The sequence below is a fragment of the Neopsephotus bourkii genome, unplaced genomic scaffold, assembly GCF_033783945.1.
Source record: "Neopsephotus bourkii isolate Nb327-2 ecotype Australia unplaced genomic scaffold, CSIRO-AGI_Nbou_v1 NB_1638, whole genome shotgun sequence".
Taxonomy (NCBI): Eukaryota; Metazoa; Chordata; class Aves; order Psittaciformes; family Psittacidae; genus Neopsephotus; species Neopsephotus bourkii.
In genome coordinates, this window is record NW_026902113.1 from 8,425,389 (window position 1) to 8,448,988 (window position 23,600).

General features: G+C 40.3%; 1 protein-coding gene across 4 annotated transcripts in view; it reads right to left on the reverse strand.

Annotated features, from left to right (window-relative positions):
• Positions 1-23,600, reverse strand: part of SPATA13 (spermatogenesis associated 13) — a 155,214-nt gene that overhangs the window by 56,030 nt on the left and 75,584 nt on the right. Inside the window, exon 1 of one of the 4 annotated variants that reach the window (XM_061374420.1) lies at positions 7,625-7,763. The exons of the other annotated variants lie outside the window; for them this stretch is intronic. The gene's annotated coding sequence lies outside the window, so the exon portion shown is untranslated. Of the gene's footprint in view, positions 1-7,624; positions 7,764-23,600 lie in introns of those variants that run through there. 4 annotated transcript variants of the gene reach the window in all.

The window sequence follows — 23,600 nt, forward strand, 5'->3', positions numbered from 1 at the left end:
AAGTTTGTCACAATTTGGTCTAAAACACAACACACAACAATCTGTTTTTGCCTGTAATCTTCTTTTAAATGTGCTTTGCCAAGGTTGTTCTGCTGAGGTTGCTCAGCTCTGTTAAACAGAGACCTAATTTAGGGAGAACACAATAGCCCAATGGAGTGACGCCATCAATGAAAAATGACCCTTGTGTACCAGGTTACCATTATCCCATCTCCGAGTTGCTCTTACTCACCCACCTACACCACTACAGCTGCATGCAACTTAATGATGGCTTCAGTCTTTCAGGCTGCTAGAATGCTATTTATAACCCCACGGGGTCTGACTGTGATGCTATTCTTTCTCCCCATCCTCAAGAGGCATTATTCAGACAGCATGACATGAAGAGATGGCTGGTACTACAGAAGAACAGTTTCCAATAAACAGATCATTGTGTTTAAACATAAAGAAGACTTCCAATTACCAATTAGGAAGGCTGAATTCCACCTTTATTTTGTGTCTTACAAAGTGTAAGATGTAGGAAGGAAAAGGGCATGGAGATGTAAAGTAGACAGAAATAGGGGGAAGAAATTAGTCCAAAATGGGTTTTGTTTAATCTTTTTTCTATACTTTTTTTTTTCTTGTCTTGAAAAAATTTACCAGATTTTCTGTTAGATGGATGTACATTAAAGTGATATGGACTAGTTGGGAGGAAAGGGTAAGATTTCAGAGAGTCGGAATTGTCCCACTCTGCAGCCATTTGCTTTCTCTTCTTTCTCTGCTCCACCTGCCATCCTTTCCAAAGTCATACCTCTCACTATGACATCTGATGGCCCTACAGCTATCCTGTATTTATTTTCCTTGCTTGAAATAATAGCACGTAAAAGTGACTACTGTTAGGAGCTCTTTATTAACTTTTCCCCACCCATCTAATTACCCTGCTATTCCGTCCTCTCTATTCAAAACTGCCCTTCCAAAATCACCTGAGGACATGAATGTGCCCTGTTATACAACCAGGAGGCCAAAATATATCAGTGGAAGGATATATACATAAAGGATCTTGAGGAGTTTGAGGGCTGAGGGTCACCTCCAGTGGATATTTGCACCGCTCAGACGAGGGGCTAGGGTGACAGGGAGGAGTCAGTGCATTTCATGCATTTTTGTGTATGAGCCATAGCAAGGGGCTGTATGTGGGTTTATTTGATTTCCGAGTAATGGTGCTTCTCCCTGGGATCACAGAGGAAGCACAGGCAGCACACAACCCTCATTTAAACCGTTCAGTTCTGCTGAAGGGAATAGAGATGCAGCAACACTGCAGAAGTACAGTGTCCGTCAGATGTTAGAAAAGATGGAAATGCTTTACAAGTGAAGCAGGTGGTGGACTTCATTAGGAATGATGCCGCATCAGTAGAGATTATGCAAAGTTATATAAGATCATCTTACTTCTGATGCTTATTACAATAAAATAATAGGTCTCAGTAGAATAATTGGCCCAGTGTGATGCAACAGAAATACACAACTGGTTAGAGGGCAGCTGTGCACCTTCGTTAACTCCATGCTGGCCAGGTCAAAAAGCCCTGCACAATCACAGCTTTTGGTATGTTCATGGAGTCAGAAGAGTATCTCCGGAAGTTTAAGAAAAGGAGAAACAGGCAGCATTTGAGGGGAAAGCACTGAGGCTTGGTGTAGGCTTCTAGGCAGTCCTGATGCATGCGCTTTAGGACCTACACAGTTGGGGGGGGCCGGAGGGGGGGTTCAATTAGTATCAATACTTCTCTTTGTCTAGTCTCTTTTCACAAGGACAAACTTGCTGTCTTTATTACACTCTAAAGTACATTAACATTCACGGTCATGTTTCTTGTGCCAGAAGGTTGAATTACCATCTCTACCATGTTTCTCTTTCTCACTAATGCTACCTCTAGTTTGTCAATAACATCTACTTTTTTGTTTTAACTCTATCAAGAATCCCATGGAATGGAAAAACTAGAAAACCCCAATTTAAACAATGAAGTGCTACAACAACATTTACATGCTAGGCCTTTTCAATAAAATTTGTGCTCTAAATTTAGCCTGATGAAAACTTTAAAGCAAGAATAAGCCTTCAGTTAATAGTCATCCCTCTGTTTCTGCAGTGTTGTAGTAGCTAATTATCTTCTTCTTTATTAATACTAAAATCAAGAGGGTTTTTTTAAAACATGGATGATGAAACTTAAGTAAACTGTCTATTTACTTTGTCAGGAAAGGAAGTTGCCTGATTTTAAAGACAGAGAAAACACAGTGCTGCTCAGTCAAAAGCTTATTTGTCTGGACATGGAATCAGACACATACAAGTTTATAATTTCGGGGCTAGCTTACTGGTCCTGTTAGAAACAACAATATATATTCAATTAGATCTTTCATCAGTAGTATAGTCAAGGAAATCTCTTACAATCTGATGTTATTTATAATGTAATAACTGTTTCTAGGAATCAATACATATAATACCTGTGGACTGCCTCTGTAAGAGATTGCAGCTGCGCAAGTCAGATTTGGCAGGAAACCAGATTTCTTTAAGATCAGAACATCGGAATTGTACAGCTGTCTCCCTATTAGAATGGTGTGGAAGAAAACCTAACTTTAGTAGCCTGAGGTAAGTTAGTTATGTATACCTAAGTTACCAAATTGTCTGAGACAGAGGGGGCTGGAACCAGTGCCCCAAGTGTCCTTTGTGACCATTGCCTCAGACACCCATATTCCAAAGAGTAGAGGTTAAACAACTCTGGATTCTACCAGAACCCAAAGTAGTAGTAAATTATCTGAACAAATGAAACCTCATCTCAGGCAGCAAAGACGTCTTCATGACTGAGGCAGCGAAGAGATATTCTGCATTTTGTTTCTGTCTGACCTTGGCAGTTCAGCATACTTTTCTTGGCTTAAGTGCCATATGTGTAAAATAAGTGATGATAGGAATAGTACCTTATAACCTATGGGCCTGCAAGGACAAATCCATCAATGCTCCTCTGGCACTTTGATGAATACAGTGATGAGAGCTATAAAAAGTGTACACATGGTTAAAATAATCCATTACCTACCTGTGCAGAAGACAAACCCTGAATTCCAGGTTTTTGAAAGGAGTTCAGATTAAAGTGCCCATTTCAAGGCTCAGTTGCCTGTTTTGATGATGGCCCATTAATCTTCTAAATTTTGCAGATTTGCTCTTACAAGACATAATTTATGCCTTGTAAGAGCACAGGATAGCTCTGAACAGGAAAGAGTACACATTTCTTTACTACGGAAATTAATTTACAATGGTGAACTGTCTTTGCCCAAACAATGTAAACAGCAAAATGGACATTTCGGTTCCTGTCAGTGACACTGGCCTTTTTAAAAAGATCATGTTAAACTTCAGGTTAAGAAAATATAACAAGAAAGACCTTGCAAGCCATTCCCTCAACATCCTGGGATACATAATTAAAATACTAAGCTGGAGATGTGAGCCAAATTTCCTGCTCCAGTATGAAAATGAGGCAGTTTGCACCAATTCTGTTGTAGGTTGTCTTTTGTCTAAGCAATACTAAAATACCTGAGTCAGATCTCTTCCCATATGTCACTTTTCATAATGTAATTCAGCAAACTTTCGCCTTCATTCCAAGAGAGGAATGGCTGCTTTGCTGTCTCCTGTTGCCCACTCTCACCCAGAGATGCCCCACAGACCACTTGCTCCTCTTCACATCACCTCCTTCGATCTACTTGGCCTGTATGGATGAAAGTAGAACTGGCGGCTCCAGCCAATCTAATTGCTTGCCACCACCTAAAGTGAGAGATGCTGGACATACCTTCTGCTTTTTCCTGCCAGGCTGTGAGTTGAACCAGCACCCCCGTCTGCACCCAAGCTGTTGCAGAGCAGAAGGTGGAAATAAGCATCCAAGTGCTGGGAGGCGAGTGGAAACTCCTTCCACAAGCAATGGGACTCCTGAAATGGCTCCAGACTTGAAATTTGACTCAGGAGCTGCCCAGGAGGGCTGTGATTTGGAAAGGGCTAAAGGAACATGCACTTGCCCTCAGCTTATTCCATGTGTTGTTTTTCAAAGCTGTAGGGTACCAGGATGTGTGGGTGTGAGGTGAGTAAGATGTGGGTGCCTGTAGCAGGTTTGCAAAAGGCACAAAATGAAACTCCAAATTCTGTGGCACCATTGCAGGCAGGAAATACTTTAAAGTGTATTCTCTGGAAAAGCAAGAAAATACTTTCTCCAGAAATTGGTTAATTGAATTTTTCAGGGAGGGCTGTTGTGTCAAATTCAGAGATCAAAATCAATCATTAGGTGAACAGAGATTTAAATCTGCTTTGCATTCAATCTCTGATTCAGTCTCGATTCCAGCCTCACAACAAAATAATACAAATGTAATCTCAATGCAAGGATACTGGGATTGCTAAATACTTAAAAACTACCATTTGTGTAATAGTAAATATGCCACCTAACGCTTTTTTGATGCAGCAAAATTTTGGCAGGCCGATCTACACTTGCGTAGGTGTTCAGTCTCACTGGTAGGATGGACACTGCATAGAGGCTGACGTTTAGTGTTGTGCTGAAATCAGTTGGTTTAAAACCTGTTTTCAGCAGTCTCAGCAGCAGCAGGGAACCTCCCTGTCCAGCACTTGCAGCCAAGCCATATGCGGCATATGTTCAGCTGAGCCACTGGTGACACCCCCTGTCAGCATCTGGTAATTTTCCTAGCAAGGACAAGATTAACATGAAGGCTTTAACTTTGAAAGTCCTGAAGAGCCACAGACAAATACATTCCAGAATAATTGTTTTAACCAGAGTCATGGGTGTACCTTTATAACAAGCCAATTCCAGATGACTGCAGGATCAGCTTTATACTTCAATGTGCCAGGTCAAGAGAAGATGCTTAATTTATCAGAAATCCTGCTATCATTCTGCTGACAAAGAGCTCCTGTTCAGTATTGAGCCCTCATAGTCACAGATATTGCTGCCTGTGAAACACTGAAATAACAGCCATCCTGCTCCTTGCACAATATTCTAATCTCAATTTTTCAACACTTAAGCAAAATCAGAGAGTCATAGAATCAGCCGAGTTGGAAAAGACCTTTAAGATCATCAAGTCCAACCTTTACCCTAGGACTGCCAAGACCACTACTAAACCATGTCACTAGGTGCCTCATCTACATGCTTTTTGAACACTTCCAGGAACAGTGATTCCACCGCTTCCCTGGGCAGCCTGTTCCAATGCCTGAGCACCCTCTCAATGAAGAAATTTTTCCTAATATCTGGTTCAAACCTCCCCTGTCACAGCTTGAAGCCGTTATCTCTTGTCCTATCACTTGTTACTTGGGAGAAGAGACAAGCCACCTCTTCACTCCATCCTCCTTCCAAGTAGCTGTAGAGTGATAAGGTCCCCTTGAGCCTTCTTTTCTGCAGACTAAACACCCCCTGGTCCCTCAGCCGCTCCTCATCACACTTGTGCTCCAGACCCTTCACCAGCTTTGTTGCCCTTCTCTGGACCCACTCCAGCAACTAAGTGTCTCTCTTGTAGTGAGGGGCCCAGAACAGAACACAGGATTCAAGGTGCAGCCTCACCAGTGCCAAATACAGGGGGATGATCACTGCCCTGGCCCTGCTGGGCACGCTATGTCTGATACAGGCCAAGATACATCATACAAACACTTGGAAATGATTCAAAATTGACTATTACATTTTTCATCGTGCTGAAGTCCAAGAAAAGGGGGACAAAGGGTGTTCAGGCTCTCTGGAGAAAGGAACCCATCCTAAGGTTTGCAGTAAGACACAGCACCTTCTATTAAATCATTAAATATCCCAGTGACCCATATTCTCTTTTCTCACCAGTATTACTTCTCTCACTGCTTAAGGCACTAAAGCTACATTTACTAGCAGAAAACAACCTGTAATTTTTAACCAAATCTCATTTTACTGGAACCTCTAAGCTTTTGAGAACTTATTAGTCCAGATTTAACCTGGTGTTAAATGAGAGGAGAGTGAAATCCAGGCTTTACAGCAAGTATTAAACAGCTTTGTTAACACACAGCAATGAAAAGCAATTAGCATGCAACCAGCCCCAGGCTCATTTCCCCTAAACCAGGAGCTGTTTTCCCAGGGAGGATATTGAGTACTTGTGACTACTTTCTGCTGCAATATTCTTATATGGGATCATGTGGTGCCTTCATCCTATGCTGAAAGTTTCAGAAAATACTTCACTGGCATCAGCAGTCCACATTTGTTCCCATAAACTTCTACCTACTTCCCAACTTTCTTTTAGTGGGTCAAAAACTCTTAACTTCTTAGTATTGCTAGCTTAGCTAATCGTACTTAGAGCTGCACAGAAAAATCTCTAATTTACTAAAGACTCCTAAAAGCTTGGTTTTGTTTGGGTTTTTTGCTTATTGTCCAGAAAAGCACAGCAGCCAACTTGACAGTCAGCAAGTTGCTTAATCCTGAGTCTATTTACATACCAATTTCATACCGATTTCAGTTCGAGCATATCGCCAGGGCCGTGATCTTGCAGACAATTCAAGTATGTGATCCTCTACTAGTGCATACTTAAAATAACACCAATCTCAAGAGATAATCCACACATGTGCACAACTGATAGTTCAGCTGTGGGAGTGAGGGCAAAGGCCAGCAGTGTCATTGCTTATTTTGAAAAGCTACAGTTATTATCACACAGGTGTATTTGAATTAAAGAGAGATTCCTCCATCAGTCCCTAGAGCAGAACTGTGCCTTGGTCTTTGCCCAACCTGAAGTGTAAGTCCGAAAGCAAAATTCAGGTTTAGTTTTTAGTTCTTAATTACCACCATTTGCAGGTGATACCAAGATCAAAATCAAAGAGCACCTCCTCGCTTGCCTAGCATGGGAGGGTGCTAAACAGGGAAGGTAGGGACTGCCTTTTTGGAAGTAATTTTCCTTGCTTGTGGATGGAATTAAACCCCATTACTTTTTCCTTGCAAACAATGGAAGATTATGCTCTTCATCTGCATACAAACCAGCAAGAACAACTTTTTGGAAACAGTATGTTACAACACTTTTTCTGTGCCAAATGCATCTGAATTTACAATGCAGGTTAACACCACAGTCTTCTCTCAAGCAAAGTTTCAGAGAAAGAGTAGTAACTAATACTGTAGTATACACAGGCTACACCACATCTTGGTCTTATCAAGATACATTTGGCCACTAAATATTTCTCCTGGTTTTCACAAATGTAAGCCCAAGGGGATTCCAGAAATCTAGGATAATGCCAGGGTATCTGCCCCCCAATGCCACTGCCAGTGGGATCCCCCTGAAGTAGCAGTACACAAAGCACCCCATTGTTCAGTGCGTAAGCTCAGCAGTAAATACTGCCCAAATGGCTTTGCTACATGAACCAAACAAATTATCTGCAAGTCTAAAAACCAGACACACTTAACAGAGGGGCAAAGCACTCTGCTGCCAGCACACAAAAGATTAGTATGGTATTGCACTTAACTGAAACAACTAATAAAGCCATAATTGTAAAATGTAAGTAACTACCATCTTATATACCTACATGTTTATGTCTTCCAGCAGTCATTAACTACAAGATCTGTTGTTCTGGGTAAGATTTAATCTGAACGTATAAAAATTCATTGCACAAAATATTGCCAGTTACAGTACAAACCTGGTTCCAGGAAACCTGCTTGGCTCTTGAAAGAGGCTGTTGTTGCTCAGATTCAGGGCTCAGTCCTGCAAGGTGCTGAGTGCCCTGTAAGCCCTTTAACACTAATGGGAGGAAAAGGGACTCGACATGATCCAGAAGCAGTCAGCATCTTGCAGGATTGAGTCTTAAGTTAATATATAACAAACGGCTGCACAGTGGTGTGTGAAATCAGCAAGTTAAACATACACTTAGAATAACTGTAACAGAGAAGCAAGCATGTTTACAGGAGTGTTTTATTAAAATCTTTGTGCTGAATAGTCTCATATGCAGCATTCCTATATATTTACCATATGAAAGAAAAGGTTTGGAGCGTCTGGTGAAAGTAAATTTAAGCACTCAAGGAAGAAATAACATGAAGTTGTGATCAAAGGCTTCTAGATAAATATTGTGCAAACTGTGAGTTGGTCATTATCAGTTGGAATCTACCCCGAGCAAGCTGCACCTGGACAAAATGGGTGATCCAAAATGGCACATGCTAAATGCACATCCATGAAAATGAAAACAACAAACCTTAAAACCCTACCGGCCAGCTCTAGTATTTGCAGGTGTCAGCAGCAGAACTAAATGTCAAAATCATACCTGGCCATACCTGGTCATTTACTGTAACAGATGAAAGAGGAAAAAGTCAAAGGTATAATTATGTCTTTGAGAGCGGCAAAGTGCCACAGGAAAGTATTTATGTGAGCAGAAGGCACTGCATTTGGGGAGCTGAGTTATCCCAGTGGCAGAACACAGTGCAGAAAACCAGGTAGGTGCCTGCCAGAAAGATGGGACCTGAGCTTCCTTGATTTTGCTGCATGGTGTACAGAGGGAGAAACTCTTCCAACTGGAGACCCACATTTATACCAAGAGCTTGGCATCACATACAGAAATGTAGAATGCCCCTGGCTTTGTGCTCTCCAGTCAAAAGGACCTGTGCAGCTCACTCCTATATATCCCTAGACAGAAGACAAAGTAATATGCAACAGAAGATCTGGTAAAATATGATTTGAACTTCTCTTTTCCTCCCCAGAAGAAACAGCAACTTCCAATTGCATTTTTTCTGAATCAGAGTAGCAAGATGTGGAGAATAACTGCAGTTGTGAATGCAAGAGATCACTAGTTCAAAGAGAAATTAATTTCTGTCTTACATTTCTTGGAGTTATTCTGTGAATAATCCCAAGGAGAATTTTTAATGTCAATATTACTTTAATTTATTAAAAGTAGAAATGCCAACTGATTTCCTTAATAATAGATTTACATAGCCAAGATAATTTTCAAAACCTAATTAATAATTTATAAGGAAGTACAAGGCTTCATATGTCTCATGCAATAATTTGAAATTCAGATATTATTGAATTCCCAATTATTAATTACATTCATTTTAGCTGAAAGCTCTGCTGAAATCTCAGTACCAAGAAAATTAACTATATCAGAATATAAAGAGAATCACAACTCCACAGTGTTTCACTTACTCTCAAAGCCTTCAGTAAAAAGGAAGAAACAAGATCCTCACAGCCATACTCTTCTCATGCAAGGCTGGGCTTTTAACATTTTGAGCCTTCTGAGTCAAAGTCCAGTAAAGCTAAGGGGACTTTCCTCTGCTTCTATAAATCTTTAAGTAAAGATTATCTTAAATGCTAAATCCAAGTAATTTTCTTAGTCTCAAGTCACTCATCACAATTGCTCACCTAGGATGCTGCCATGTGAATGTCGAATTTGATCATGGTCCTGGGAGGGAGAAAGTGAAGAAATACCCCATCCTGCTTGGTGCTTTTAAATTTTAGGAGAAACTGAAAATTAAATAATACTACTTGGCATGAGATGATCTCCAGACACTTCACAAGTGCAAAGAGAAGGGTCGAGATTCAGATCACAAAGGAAAAATTACAACAAAGACACAAATGTAATAAACGCCTTTTCTCACGGTTTCTGGTATTCCTGCCCATGAAACTGTGCTTATGCTTAGGTTATCAGATGCTGCTGTAGAAGACAGACCTAAGTTTGGAGGGCTATATGACCCTTAGCTTCTTGGCAAGACTAGCAGCAAAGTCCAGTCCAGTTTTGGCAACTCAGTAACTGAAGTATCTTGATGAGGTTCCTGCTTGGAAGACAATAGACCGTTATATTTATATCTGAATTGTAGCTGCAATCTCAGAATCTCCGAGCACTTTACAAACTGGAGTAAGTTAAACTTTTCCTCTGTATGAAGCCTGTTACAGTACTTTCAATTTTTTTCAGACTTTCCCTTACATTCTGAGCATTTAAGATTTTGATCTGATGAGCTGAAGTGCTGGCATCCAAGATGTGAAGTAATCAAAATATAAAAGCAGTGTTCAGATTTTGGTGAAAAATGTTCTGGAGAGCAATCTCCAAAACTTGGAACAATCAGCAGAGCAAACTTGTATTAAAAAGTATTATTCAATGCAAATCTTAACAGTTGATTAGGGCAGAAGCAGCCAAAACAGCAAGAGGAACCTACAGAAGGCCAGAATAAACTGCAGAATAATCTGCTTCAAAATTAGCAGGAAATCAGAACTATCCAGGCCTAATGACCTCATTTTTAGAAGTGGAATACTGCACAGTACCACCTCCATTTTATGCTGTTTTATCCAGGTTTTTACCATAAAAGTATGAAAGTGTATTTTTCCAAATTCAGTGAGATTTAGTGGTTTATATGATGCTACCTACACAAGTCAAAGCAGAAATAGGGCAAATACATCTCAATGGAAAATAACTTCCTTGTCCCAAAATAATTTTTACTGTCTAAAATTGTGACAAAAAGGTTTTAAATCACTACTAAGACAAATATAAATATATGGCTTACTGAGATTAAAGCACAGAAACTGAACAAATGTCCAGTTGGATAGAGTCTAGCAAAATCGTGACTTGACTATCTATTCACAGAATAGCAGATTGTGTTGAGGTTGTAAGGTACCTCTGCAGATCATCTAGTTCAGAAAGCTGTGTTCCGCCTCCTTCCAATGGACAGGGCTGAGGGTGATTAGCCTGTACTTCTCCAGATCCTTCTTGTTCCCCTTCTTGAAGACAGGAGCAACTACTGCTTCCAGTCCTCGGAAACCTCCCCATGTTACTATAGCTTTTCAAAGATCATCATGACTTGCCTTGCAATGACATCAGCCAACTCCCTCAGCCCTCATAGGTGCATCCTATCAAGCCCCATGGACTTATACATTCAGATTCATTTAAATCTTCCCTGAGCTGATCCTTACTGAAGAAGTCTGCCTTTCTCCATGTGTTCCCACTCAGAGCTTGGGATTCCTGAAAGTTGGTATTACCAAAGACCAAACTGAAGAAAGCACTCCTCAGCCTTCTCCATAGCCTTTGCCTTCAGGTTGCTTGCCACATTCAGCAGTAGGCCCACATTTTCTCCTTACTTTTGCCACTGATACACCTGTTAAAGCCTTCTCTGTTGTCCTTTAGGTCCCTCACCTGTTTCAATTCCCTGTGGGTTTTGCTTTTTCTAACCCCATTTCTGCATGCTTGGACAGTGTCTCTGCATTCCTCTCAGGTCACCTGCCCCTGATTCTACCTCCTGGTAATGGGTTGACCTTGGCTGGCTGCTGGATGCTCATCCAGCCACTCTCTCACCACCTCTCCTCAAAAGGACAGAGAGAACAAGATAGAAAAGCTCATAGGTCAAGACAGAAACAGGGACATCACTTACCAGTTCCTTTAATGAGCAAAACAGACTCCACTTGGGGAAAATTAATTCAATTTGGTCCAATTAAAATAGGTTTGGGTAGTGAAAAACAAAGACAAAACAACACCTTTCTGCCATCCATCCCGTTTTCCCAGGCTCAGCTTCATTCCTTCATTCCACACTTTTCTGCCAGACCCTACCCCAGTAATGCAGGTAAATGGGGGACTGTGGTTAGTTCTGCTCAGTCTGTTGTAGATGGTCTTTGCTGCTCCTTCCTCCTCACACTTTTCCCCTGCTCCATTGTGGGTCTTTTCCATGGGTTTCAGTCCTTTGAGAAGTGTTCTAGCATGGGTCTTCTCCATGGGCTTCATTTCTCCAGGATCAACAAGCTCCTGCATGGTTCCTACATGGGCTCCAGTTCCTCTTAGTAGAATCTGCTCCTGTGTGGGCTCTCAAAGGACTGCAGCTACTTCAGGAAATACCCACTTGCTCCAGGCTAGATCTTTCCACAAGACAATGTGGATATCTGCTCCAGTGCCAAAACCCTGCAATGTAAACCAAATACAGTTTTGTGTGCTTCCATTTGGTGTCTGAGCTTATCAGGAGCTCCTTGTTCATGCATTCAGGCCTTCTGCCATCTTTGCTTGATTTTCTGCTTGTTGGGCTGGACCATTCTTGAGCTTGGAGAAAGAGGTGATTCTTGAAAGTCAGTCAGCTCTCTTCTCTCCAGGATATTTTCCCATGGGATTTTTCCAAGCAGATTCCTGAAGAGGCCAAAGTCTGCTCTCTTGAAGAGAGTCTGCTCTCTTGAAGGCTGTGATCCTGCTATTTGTCTTGCTTCCTCCTCTCAGGATCTTGTACTCTGCCACTATTGGTCACTGCAGCCAAAGCTTCTCCCAGCCTTCACATCCTCAACCAGATCTTTTCTGGAAGCATAAGGAGGTCCAACAGAGTGTCATTCCTCATTGGCTTCTCAGTCACCGGTGTTAGCAAGTTATCCTCTATGCATTCTGGAAACTTCCTGGATTGCTTGTGGCCTGCTGTGCTGTCCCTCTGGCAGATACAGAAATGCTTCAAGTCCCCTTTGACAACCAGGATTTCAATCCTGTGATGTTTTAGCATCTGGTAAAATCCATGGTAGCTGCATAATTTCTGCCCTTGATTACTACTAGTTGGAAATCTGTTACATTTTCAGAGGACCGTTGTCCCTCTGGAAACTACTATTGCTTTTTACAACCACTAGCAGCAATCTCAACCAATACAAAGAAGGCTTAAGAGGGTTTGGACACTAAACACACTTCTAGGAGTAGTATGTCTACACTGGTAACCTGAGTTTAAGCATGTTAATAAAACAAAGCATGTTTCCCATGCTGTCTATGTTCTGTAAATAAAAGATGTGGCTTTCAAAGGTGTTCAGACTACTTTTAGTTAGCTCAAAATTCATTTGAAAATACAGAAAAATAGAACAACAGTTCACTTGCCACCATTTCATGCCAAAACTTTTACTATAGTCAGAACACAGAAAAACAACAAAGCTAGAAACTGAAAAGAAAAATAAAAATAAGCACATCTGCATGCTGCTGTATCAGTTACATTAAGGCTTCTCAGCCTTAACAACTTCACACAATACAAAGCAGGCCCTGTAAGAAGGGCAATCCTCCCTGCAAATATTTAGGTTAGCAACTGCAAAGTAATCCAGGCACAGCACCATTCATAAGACCAATTCATCACCAGGTCATACAAGGCAATTAGCCCTGGACACGCGATGCAGAGGCAAGCAGATTAACAGCCACTACCTGAAAAGATGTTTTCAGTGATCCTGGTTTATTTTTAACAATATTTTAAAGCCTTTGAGAAGATTAATTCCTCAGCCCAAGAGCTGAGTACCTCACAGCTGCTAAGGTAAACCAATGTACTGAGTCCTCAGCACAGGAGCATTCTCTGTTGGACTTGGGAGTAATACTGATTTGATACTGCTATTGTTAGTACACAAAAACACCACTGTCCTTTGCTCCTAAAGTCTGATTTCTTTGTAACAAGATGAAAAGGCTCCTAAAATTTTCTCTCTCCTTTTTCTCATGCTGTCACACAAAAAACATGCAACAGATTACATCCATAAAAGCAAAACCTGCTTATATGTATTCTTCAACAATGAGACCCTGTTTCATAAGGAAGACAGTAAAACTTTCATCAAGGACATTATCTCTTCAGTACTATCAGTGGTAAGGGAATTTCTAACTGATGTTAAAGTGCAGCTGATAAAATACAAGAAGTGTATCTATTTTTAAAGTTACCAGATGAGATGTCAATATTTAAATTATAACCAGATACACTGGAGATGAACAGTGCAAAATCCAGGACAAAATTTTGAGCCAGATCTCTGAATCTCATTTTCAAGAGAAAGTTGCTAGGTAGGACGTACTTCCTTTAGATTGAATAGAAAAGCCATCTAAGCAACTCTCGTCTTCAAGTGACTTTAGGAGGAACAAGACAAATACATAAAATTTTCTCCTCTATTTTCCTTTCCCTTCTTCTGGTAAACAAAAATTTAGTCTTCTTAGAGGCTGCATGTAGTATACATTATTTTGTAGTTGTTAGGGCACTTTTCAACGAATTTTCCTGGTTTTTTTCTATTTTCACTAATTCTTTTGTTTCCAAATCATACATCCTTGTATTTCACTGAATTCCCATTATTAATCTGTACCTTGGCTGAAGTGTATTCCCTTTGGTTTGATTTTAATCTCCTGCTCAGGTAATGCTGTGTCTAGATTTGAAAACCCAGTCCTGCCGGAGGGCACTGAGAGCTGGGTGCCTCCAGCCTCGCAGACATAGGTGATGAAAGAGGTGAAGTAACAAACAGGAAAGATGGGTTTCCAGGAGAGAATGTGAAAGGGGAGGGCATTTGGCAGGAAGACGTATAGGCAGGTATGCAAATTAGGTTTCTGGACTATTGCCCAAGTATTTTAATGATGGTCATAGTTGCTTCTTGTACCACTAGGAGGGCATTCTTGTTTTTTTAACAATCCCAATGACTGTAATACATAATAAATAATGCATGCTGTCCTTGATCTAGCTTCTCCACATGTTTCTCATGTTTTATGCTGTCATTCAGATTTTAAGTAATACATTTAACTCATGCAACTTTTTTACAAGCTGGAAATTCAGAGCCCTGCTGATGAATGCCACCAGTTTCTCAAAATCCATCGTTCCTCTCTCAGCAGCCAGTGCACCAGGAAGTATCAGGTTCCACATTAACCTTTTCTCTAGTGTGTTACACTACTGTATATCTGCGGTATTTTGCCAACTTGGCTATTTTCTTCCTTGATAGCTAAGCTGCTCCATCAGAAACATAAAAATGTTCCAACAACACAGACACAAACCACCAAGCATACCAAAGAGCCATGGAGCCCTTAGTTCATTGTTGGGAGGTTACTTTTAATTACAAGGTCCTGATTAACACACTGGGACAAGGAAACGGCCTACTTCAAACAGTTCCAAATCACTGTACTTAAAAATGCTGACCTTTGTCATAGGCAAGGACAAGTGACAAAGAGGAAAAGAAAATTGATTCAGCTCTGAGTGAATTTGAAGTCCTATGACAGGACTTTGCAGGAACCCAGTAATCTAGAATAGCCAACTTTCAGACATTAATTTTATAGTATCATAAGCAGCCAAACTCTTCCCAGTAGTGATCCACTTCCCAAACTGCTGATATCATTCAGCAACTTAATTTTAAACAAGGTTTTTCTACAAGATTTGTCTTTAAAACTTTTACATTTATTTTATTTTTCTGGTTGGTGCAACCTAATATATCATCATCACTATCATTGTCATAATTATTATTGTTGTTATTATTAGTATTATCATCATCATCATTATCATTATTAAGGTTATTTAGTCTGTTAACTGGCTGAACCATTATACTCATGTGGTTTGCCCAGAGACAGTGTTATCTGCTTCTTCGAAAAACCATTCTGCTTGCAATTCAGTCTCTGCAACAGTATTAATTTAGGGACAGATTCTGGCTTCATTTGAAGTTCTTAGCTTCAGTTCTTCCATATGCAAGTAGAACATGAGATTACCATAATTAAGAGCTAGACAAAAATACAAGAGAATAAGGAAGTACCTCCTCATCATAGAAATGCTAAGTGTAGTAAAAATTAATTCAGGAGCTTTAGTAAAGAAGTTTCCTTCATTAGAAATAAAGAAACATATGACAAAATATGTGGCTTAAGCTCAGCAGCTGCTGCAGTGTACCTGTCCTGCCTCAGGGGGGTAGCTGGGTGAGCTGTTGAACATCTGAACTCTGAATATTACAACAGATTTCTATTTTCTACTGGCCCAAGTGCATAAAAGCCTCCTTTATTTTCTCATCCTAAGAAATGGAGGACATATGAAAGAGAAGAACTTCCGAATATGTAAGCAGTGCTGGGAAGTTTAATGCAGTTCCATAAAATACAAGTGAAATAGAAACCACAGGGATGATGAATTTATGAAAATCTCTACTCCATAATTTAATCAGGAAAACAAATGAAGAAAGCTGACCAAGATAAAGAATGAATGACTTACTTATTAAATCTAGCAGGATGCAGCTGGTGCCTAGTAGGCAAATCAAGGTCATTTTAGCTGAAGCTCAATGCCCTACTCCAGTAAGATGGTTTGGATGAACGAAAGAAATGAGTTGAATTTATGAGACAGCTGGTTCTTGCACACCAAATTAACTCTTACTTGATGCTACCTGTGCATACAGCAGTGGGAATGCTGGTCTCCAAAAAGCAACGGTTGTTGCCAGCAACATATGTAAGGGCAGCCCTGTGTAGAAGCAAAGCTAGGTTAAGTGTAATTAAAATGATCTTGATTTGTTTAATATAATTAATGAAATCTGGTATGTTTTCAGGAAGGATAAAGCATTTGCAGAACAGAAAGAAATATGAAAAAAATACAGAAATGTGAAATATGACATTCTGATTGTCTATGAAAAATCCTGTATGAGATCAAGGATGAGCCTTGCCTTGAAGGCAGTGGCTGAAGTCCCACAGGCTCCATTACAACTGCAGGTCGCGCACTTCCCAGCTGACTCTCAGATATGCAGCAAAGATATAACACAGAGACAGACATCTCAGACACAAGTGATACTGTCTGAGTGTTAATTTCTCTCATCTCCTCCTGTTCAGAATGAACAGACTGTACATATTAAAAGCGACTCAATTTGCACTTATCCTGGTTGTATCCAGGATAAATGAGCCACTGACACTGTAGATATCAGCCTTTTCCTGGAGTTCTTCTGTGCTGCACACCTCTTGTCTGTACTTCTGGAACTCAGATTCAATTAATTCAGCAGCAAATTTTACTATAAATTCTATGCAGATGTTAGAAACAGAGCCATTAGAATATAGATGTGCAAGAGACTGTGCATAAGGGCCATCCTCTTGCAAGGTCAATGACATAATATACCAAATATCTGCCCAGCATGTGAATGAATTTGTGCGTTTTCGCTGTTCAATTCACTTTCTACTTCCGACTTCCCAAATGCAAATTTCTGTACATACTTATGAGAGTGGGATAGTCTCCAGTTCTCTGGTGACTTCCATAATGCTGTGCAAAAAATGGTTCTCCATTTAATGATACTTTAACAGGGATGTGTCTCCAGGAGAAAGAAAAATAAACACTTTAATCTCTTTTTTATTAGTAACTCTTTGCATTCTGGGTCTAATTTAACTAATGACCTAATAATTATTTCATCGTAAATAATAATTATTTCTTTGTTAATTATAGATAGCATTAAATACACTATGTCATAGGGCATTGATAAAACAGTTTTGAGACTTGAAAATGTGGCAATACCTTCCAGGAAAGGTTAAAAGCTCAGCTGTTTCCTGTTATATCATTTGTGGGTTTTGGACAGTTTCCATTTGCAGCCTATCCATTTATCTCTCAATAGTCATGTCTTTTCCCTTCCTGGGATTTCATTGTCTTCCACATCTATTCATCTATCTTGCCAAACTTGGCCTTCACATATCCCACTCTGATAGAAAGTTGTCTCTTGCTGACATCTTCATACTGGTGCATCGTGGTGTGCACAGAAAACAAAGCATACTCTGTAGTCCCATTTTCTGTACATAGAATCACAGAATCATAGAATAGTTAGGGTTCTAGATCATCTAGTTCCAAACCCCTGCCATGGGCAGGGACACCTCACACTAAACCATATCACCCAAGGCTCTGTCCAACCTGGCCTTGAACACCGCCAGGGATGGAGCATTCACAGCCTCCCTGGGCAACCCATTCCAGTGCCTCACCACCCTTACAGTAAAGAACTTCTTCCTTATATCCAATCTAAACTTCCCCTGTTTAAGTTTTAACCTGTTATCCCTTGTCCTATTACTGCAGTCAATGGAAATAACTTTTCATTGCCTTCAAATGTAAGACTGCTACACCAATGACTAATCAAACCAAACTTTTCAGTACAGTTGTGTCTCCATATATGGTCTCACCACTTAGATTAAAAACATTCTCATAAAACATACTCAAAATTTATTGCAATTCAAAATCAAAGATTGCTGTGGAATCTGTGGTGAGATCAATGCTCAGAAACTTTACTGGTTCAGAGATTAAGTGTCCTGGATGGAAATATGAGACAAAGCTGAATTTTCAGAATTTTTTGGTATTTTACATTAGCAAAAGTTATGACATTCTCCTTCCCTTCCAGTTTCATACCAATGAGGCAAAGAAGGGAAAGAGACAGGGGAATGTTAAATGATATAATCTCTCAGACATACAATTCTTTCTAATGATGTAGGTGTTTTCCTTGCTAATTTGGCATAATGTGCCAGCAATATAAGTATATACAGATTCAGGAGACTTTGTTCAACAGACTGGCTGGTAAAGCTGCATTTCAGTATTGCTTGGAGCTAGATTAAAATTGTGCTAAGTAGCTCTTTCTATCACAAGAACACGTATTATCTGTAAGCATGGCTTCATGTAATGAAAATTTTGGGAGGAAAAGTAAGCCATGTTTTGTGTTCCTAGGGAACCACTGCTGTATTTGATTGATATGAATTCAGGTTCAGTCCTGTAAACTATTTTCCTTCTCTTTAAAATAATGCAATTAGCATGAGTGGAACAACTCCTGCAGGACCACATAGCTACATACAGTATTTAATACCTTGAAAACACCGGTAAACCCAAAGTTTCCAAAAAAAGACCAAACAATACAAAGGACTGTCTCTCTCTCAGACCCCAGTATTAACCAAAAGACATTTCATGTGCAAGGATGTTTAACAAGTGTTTCAAATATTGTGTGACTGAAGAATAGAAAATGTGATGCTTCTATTTAAAAAAGAGGAGGAGGGTTGCCAGGGAAATTAACTGACTCTTCAGTCTGATTCTGAACTTGGTAAGATTTTACAGTCAAATCTAAAGGCAAGATTGGCTGAGAGAAAGATGGGGAGCTTTGCCTCAAGTGAAGAAGAATCTTGTACCATAAAGAAGTACATGACGGGAGACAGGAGCGAAACCTTGTGCACAGTGACAAGAGGAAGGTTATGCAATTTTAGGGATCAAACAGGGATCCAGGAAGAGGAAAACGTGATGTGACAGTCTTTATTAATGTAATAGGAAGGGCAGAAACGCTTCTGCTCTTTCAGCTTCTGCCTTGTTCAGCACAGAGCCACTCAACTGCGCACTCCTAGTGACGGAGCTCTATAGTAATGCCTCTCCTACACTTACAGGGCTTAACATGTAGGAGTTATTAAAACTCTGCCTTTGGGAAATTCATATAAGCAAGACTTACAACCAATACACCCTAACACCCTTCACATTCTCATTACCTCTCTAGTACATCTACGTGGTGTTCATCATTAAAATCATATATGTATTTTTGCTCTTGTGTGTGTATAATTATCCATCACAGCATTCTGAGACTATTATGGTGTAAGACCTAAACATGCATGACATGAGCCAGGTTCACTCAGTGGCTCCAAGCTTATATCAGTGTTTTGCAATTCATCAGTATTCTAGGTGAGAACTGTTTCAATTTTAGTCAGGAAAAAAAATAATCTATGTTGTCTTAATAAGTGGTGCCAGTTACTAAAGTTCTACAGTTATAAACCTGCCACTTCTAGAAATAAGGTATCTGAATCAGCAGACTCAAATTGCGGTAATTTTTCTTTTTGTTTCACTTTATTAATTGGTCGGTTTTGCCAGATATTTTGCTTAAATCTAAACCAGACCAAGAAGACAGAAACAACATTTCAATAGTTCAGGTTGTGCAGTTTGGGCTACTAGTTTTACAGGGTGGAGATTCACATTGTCTTGGCTAAGCTTTGACTATATTGGCCTGGAGGTCTCTCTATAAGGAGACTATCTGTCTGCTGCTCCAACAGTGCAAAGTACAGACTGATTTCCTTAAAGATAGAGTTGCTTTTGCAAGTTGCAAAAAAGGTCTCAAGCCTGCGCCTGCTAAATCGATTCATTACATAACTGCATTCAAAAGCTGTCCATGCTCCACTGAGCATATGAAGGTAACTGCTGCCCCCCTACACTGCCACAGGAGCTCACCCACAGCTGTAATTCTCATCTAGTTGGTAAGCTTGTTAAAACCTCTAATTAAAAACCTCTATGGCCTTATTCAAGCCCATCTCACAGCCCTTGACCTTTTCCCCTCAGCTGGGACACATGTGGATGTGGCAGTCTTCCGTATCACAGCAGTCATCTCTTAGAGCCTTCATCTTGCCACAAATACTTATGTCTTTGATGCTTATTTTTGATTCAAATAAATAGACTACAATGACACTATTTCATGAAATAAAAAACTTCCAGATCACCTATCTGCTGATCCACAATTGCATCACTGGTGTTTTAAAAAAGTAGAAATTCCGAGATTGGAATTAACTGAACAGAGAAAAGAAAAATAATGTGTCCTCATTTGTTTACAATAACAATCTTAAAAGAGTCACAAATGGTTCTAATAATCATAAATCATTTCTTCTTATTCCCTTCCCTTTAAGTATTCATGCCGCTCATTAAGTGGCACCAGCTTTTTATCTGAATAACTGTCAGTTTACCAGAGCTCCTTCATAAACCTTTGGAAATTAATTCTGCTTATGTCCTTCTAGGGTTCTGGAAGTGGAATATGCAGAGAGTGGCATCAAGGACTGGCAAATCACACTGTTCTTTGTGTGTTGGAATCTAAAAGACAGTTATATCTAGATGACAAAAATGCACAAAAACCTGGGACTGCTAAAAGATACAGTAAACAGGCTATGTTATTTTCAAACCTCATAGGACAACATGTTAGCATTCTTATAAGAGGAGAAACAAAATGATGTAATTAAATATGAGATTCTCCAACAAGATTTGTGGCCCCTCAGAGAACAGATGACAATGCCATTAGCTGGAGTGATACTGCAAATTGGAAGAAAGGCAACAAGTACCAATTAGTCATGCACCACTTCAGCATGTTTCATTGCTCTTAATTCATTTGAGTTTTGCTCACTGATTGTACTAATCCACCAAAAGACAGAGGGTTTTGGAAAGGATTTACAAAGTCTACAAGGAAATCTTCATTTCCAGCTCTCCCTGAGAAATGCATCTCACTGATGCGCTGTGTCTTCAGGAATTATGCCCACTAATTTGCTTAATCTATGCTAGTAAGGAAAAACTAACTTGATTTTAAGTTCCCTTATTAGCCTTACCTGTTCAAATAGTACATTCTTCCATCCAGAAATGTAGTCTGATTGGAAAAGAAGGAATTAGATAATTTGCCAAAAATTTCTTAATGACAGGTGACTGAGATCACCAGAGGCTGCAATGAGCCAGCAAGACCCTTAGGCATGCTGCTGCTATGCATGTGCACATCCTGCATATGGGATGCAGTGTGGACACACAGCAAGTCCCAAGTTTTAGGGCGTTGTAGCCCATCATGTGCATGAGACAAAATCCCTGTCTGTGGGCAGAATCACATGGCTCTCCTACATCTTCCCTGGATTCCTATATCACCAATCAGAAAATCAGGTAGTGTCCACACCACACAGTGCAATCATGGTTTTATGTCTGTGACAGCATTATCCTGGAGAAACATAGAATCTCCTGATTCTATGGTTCTGTGATCTTTCCAGTTAGGTCTGGATGTCTCCATCACAGATCTGGATCTGGGTTCTAACACTGGTCCAGAGGTCAGCATCCCAGACTGCCACGTTTAGTTACATGTGCTGCACAGACATGCTCCTGTTCCTGTGAGATGGCAGTGTGGTGCTTCGTAATTACAGTCAATGAATTGAAATACAGTTGTGTCTCCATCTAAAAATCAGTACCTTCATCTTTTCATCTTTTTTAAGGCTGGGTCCAGGAAGACCTGTGTAAAATTCTAATCATGGCTACATAGGAACTACTCTCATCTGTGATCTAAAAGTTATCTCAATTCAATGTCAGATACCCTAGCATGGGGCATGTCTGTCTCTTTTATGTCTGACATCAGGCGAGTCTTGTCTACACACCAAAAGAGATGGGTGTAACTTGGCTCTCCATGGAATGAAGGCAAGGGCTTTCTATCTGTGGCTTTCTGGTAAGTGAAGATCATGATAGTCCCATTTCAAAAATGGGACTTTTATTGATAATACTTTGCTTCTTTCAATTAGAGAGGGAATTTTGTCTCCTGAGTCGGGTTTGGGGTCTATCCATGGGGTTTTACAGAACTGATCCTGAGTAGTTTCAAAACCATTCCCAGATGCAGCAGGGGTTTTGGAGTTTGAGGACCTCCAGATTAATTTGTGTACTCAGTTCACTTCTGCTTAACCCCAGATTCACAGACTGTCACACCCCTGTTCAGAATAGGAGACCTTGTGCAGGAACTGCAAATCCCTGTTGAATAGAAACACGGTCCCTCTAATCCCTTAAGAAAATTTAAAACAATTTGCAACTGAAAGTGACCGTTCCTGCATTGTTTGTAACCACATTTGGTTAAACAGAAAACCACAGTCTTCACCCATGAATGACATCAGTGGCAGCAATTCTCAATCAAAAACTTCATTTGATTCCTCTGCTTCTAGGCTCTCTCAGTGTAAAACCAGTACAAACAGGGAACAGAAATGCTAGTCCAAACTGACCAGTCTCTTAGGAAACCACGTGTGAGTACAGTGCAAAGTGTTGCTGGAAAGAGACGTTTGGAGATCAAAGCACATGGGGCTCAGATAACGTTTCCCATTTGACCACTTTGTAGAAAGACAGTTTGCAGCACACAAGTATAAAAGAGCTTTGGATTCAGTCAAGCCCATATACCTGATACGGTGTCTTCAAGTGTGTCATTGCAACACCCCCATTGTGGTGGGGGACAGTCTTATTGCAGAAGGGGAAGAATCTAATGGTGAAGGTGCATATGCAAGATTGGCTCAGCCCCAAAGTGAATCCAAAAGTGAAGATACTGCCTAGATAAATACCTAAGTAAGGTTTACCTTAGGCAAATTTAGTACTCATTTGAGGCAGAATCAAAGAGTATGATCCTGGAGCTCCTATCTGTGAAATTAGCTGCAACGAGGCAGAGTGGAAGCCCACCAAGATGAGTGAGAGTTCAGTGGACTTTGGATTCTACCCCATATGAGCTAAAGGCAGCAGAAATGAGACTCAAAGCAGACCACTGGCCTTTGCCTGTACAGGAAAATTAGACAGGATCATTCTATTACTAATACAGTTGTAGTAACATGAAACACTATTTGAACACCTTTACTGAACTGCAGGTTTCCATGTGATGAATTAGAGGCCTAAACACAAACACTCAGATGGTGAAGGAAATGGCAGGAAGGGCTAATAACCCTGGCACATGGCTCAAAGCATGAGAAGGGCCACAGGCTCTCACCCACTGCCTCCAGTCCTCTTCCAAATCCCTACTGGATTTGAAGAGGTGTAAGTTACTGCCATAGTTTTACCAATAGTTTTTCACATGTATACAAACCCCTATGCAACACAAATCAATCTAATTTTAGGATTTAGCATTAAAACCATTTATCAATCTTAATTTGCCCATCGATCACACCTTAAATTCTGAGTTCACGGGCACACAGCTGTCAAAATGCTTCAAGAAATGTCAAAGGGAAGGGGAGAAAAGCAAGCCTCCTGATGTCAAGCAGGGCAACCACCGGCAGGGGAACCACTGCAGCTGCTTGTATGGAAGAGGTGCACTCAGAGCTCTGCATAAGTCCTGTATGTTCTGCCCTGAAGCAAAGATACAACCCAGGGCAGCTCTTTGCTCTTTTTCCTTCACATGACATCACTGTGGAATCCACAATATTCCTCAGGAAA